Genomic DNA, 2916 nt, shown 5'->3' with positions numbered 1-2916 from the left:
ATGAAATGGAAAATCAAGTTCAAGAGGCTTATAGGACTCCAAATACACAAAATTACAACAGACCCACACCAAGGCACATTATAATTAAAATACCTAAAATACAAAATAAAGACAGAATTTTAAAGGCTGTGAGAGAAAAGAACAAAATTACATTCAGGGGGAAACCAATACAATTATCAGCAGATTTTTCAGTCCAGACCCTAAAAGCTAGAAGGGCTTGGAAAAACATTTTTCAAGCCCTGAAAGAAAAGGGATGCCAACTAAGAATCTTATACCCAGCAAAACTTACCTTCAGATTTGACGATGAAATAAAATCCTTCCATGATAAAAAAAAAGCTAAAAGATTTACAAAAAGAAAGCCAGCATTACAGAACATTCTCAGCAAAATATTCCATGAGGAAGAGATGAAAAACAAAGAAGCAAATCAGCAAAGGGAGGAGCTATCCTAAAGGAACTGTCAAATAAAGGAGGAACCAAGTCGTGTCAAAAATAAATAAATAAATAAATAAATAAATAAATAAATAAATAAAATGAGTCAAATGACTGGGAATACTAATCATATCTTAAAATTACCCCTGAATATTAATGGCCTGAATTCATCAATCAAAAGACATAGACTGGCAGATTGGATTAAAAAGAAAGACCCAAAAATATGTTGCCTGCAAGAGACTCACCTCATAGAAAGAGATACCCATAGACTAAAGGTGAAAGGATGGGGAAAAACATACCATGCACATGGACTCAGCAAAAAAGCTGGGGTATCCATCCTCATTTCAGGTAATGTGGACTTCAATCCAAAGTTAGAAGGGATAAAGAAGGACATTTCATAATGCTTAAGGGAAGCATAAATCAGAAAGACATAACAATCATAAATATCTATGCCCCAAACAGTGTCGCATCCATGTATGTCAAACAAATCCTTCTCAGTCTCAGAAACCAAATAGACCATAATACAATAATACTAGGTGATTTTAACACACCTCTCTCACCACTGTACAGATCTTCCAAACAAAAATTGAACAAAGAAACTATAGAACTCAATAACACAATCAATAATTTAAACTTAACAGACATTTGTAGAATATACCATCCAAGGAAGAGTGAATACACTTTCTTCTCAGCAGCACATGGATCCTTCTCTAAAATAGACCATATATTATGCCACAAAGCTAATGTTAGCAAATACAAGAAGATAGAGACACTACCTTGTATTCTATCAGATCATAATGGATTGAAATTAGAAATAAATGAAAGTGTAAAAAACAGAAATTACTCCAATGTCTGGAGATTAAACAATATGCTATTATATGATGAATCGATAACAGAAGATATTAAGAAAGAAATTTAAAAATTCTCAGAGGTAAATGAGAACAAAGAAATATCATATCAAAATCTCTGGGACACTATGAAAGCAGTACTTAGAGGAAAATTTATTTCATGGAGCACATTCAATAAAACAAGTAAAACTCAACAAATCAATGACCTAACACTATAGCTCAAAGCCCTAGAAAAAGAAGAACAGACCAAGACCAAAAGTAGTAGAACACAGGAAATAGTTAAACTCATAGCTGAAATCAACGAAATTGAAACAAAAGAAACAATACAAAATATTGACAAAATAAATAATTAATTCTTCGAAAAAATAAACAAAATTGATAAACCTTTAGCCACACTAACAAAGAGAAGATGAGAGAAAACCCAAATCACTAAAATTTGGAATGAACAAGGAAATATCACAACAGACACGACTGAAATACAAAACATAATTGGAAGCTATTTTGAAAATCTATACTCCAACAAAATAGAAAATTTAGAAGACATCAACAAGTTTCTAGAGACATATGAATAGCCTAAACTGAACGAGGAGGACATACACAATTTAAATAAATGAATTTCAAGTAATGAAATAGAAGAAGTCATCAAAAGCCTACAAACAAAGAAAAGTCCAGGACCAGATAGATTCTCAGCTGAGTTCTACAGAACCTTTAAAGAAGATCTCAGTCCAATACTTTTCAAAGTATTCCATGAAATAGAAGAGGAGGGAACCCTCCCAAACTCATTCTATGAAGCCAATATTACCCTGATACCTAAACCAGACAGAGACACATCGAGGAAAGAAAATTTCAGACCAATATCCTTAAAGAACATAGATGCATAAATTCTCAACAAAATTTTAGCAAATTGCATACAAAAACATATTAAAAAGATAGTGCACCATGATCAAGGGGTTTCATCCCAGGGATGCAAGGTTGGTTCAACATCCAGACATCAAATAAATGTCATTCACTACATCAACAGATTTAAAGTTAAGAATCACATGATTATTTCAATAGATGCAGAAAAAGCATTCGATAAAATACAGCACCCATTCATGCTCAAAACACTAGAAAAAATTGGGGTAGTGGGAACATTCCTTAACATTGCAAAGACCATCTACGCTAAGCCCATGGCCAATATCATTCTAAATGGTGAAAAACTGAAAGCGTTCCCCCTAAAAACTGGAACAAGGCAGGGATGCCCTCTTTCACCACTTCTATTCAACATCATCCTTGAAACTCTAGCCAGAGCAATTAAACAGACCAAAGAAATTAAAGGGATACAAATTGGAAAAGAAGAACTCAAACTATCCCTGTTCGCTAATGACATGATTATGTATTTAGAGGAATCTGGAAATTCCACCAGAAAACTTTTAGAACTCATAAGTGAATTCAGTAAAGTAGCAGGTTACAAGATCAATGCTCATAAATCCAATGCATTTTTATACATAAGTGATGAATCTTCAGAAAGAGAAATTAGGAAAACTACCCCATTCACAATAGTATCGAAAGAAAAATAAAATACTTGAGAATCAATCTCACAAAAGAGGTGAAAGACCTCTACAATGAGAACTACAGAACACTAAAGAAAGAAATTAAA

Source organism: Sciurus carolinensis, unplaced genomic scaffold, assembly GCF_902686445.1.
Source record: "Sciurus carolinensis unplaced genomic scaffold, mSciCar1.2, whole genome shotgun sequence".
NCBI lineage: Eukaryota > Metazoa > Chordata > Mammalia > Rodentia > Sciuridae > Sciurus > Sciurus carolinensis.
The sequence above is the reverse complement of the archived record's forward strand: the minus strand, read 5'-3'. Positions refer to the sequence as shown.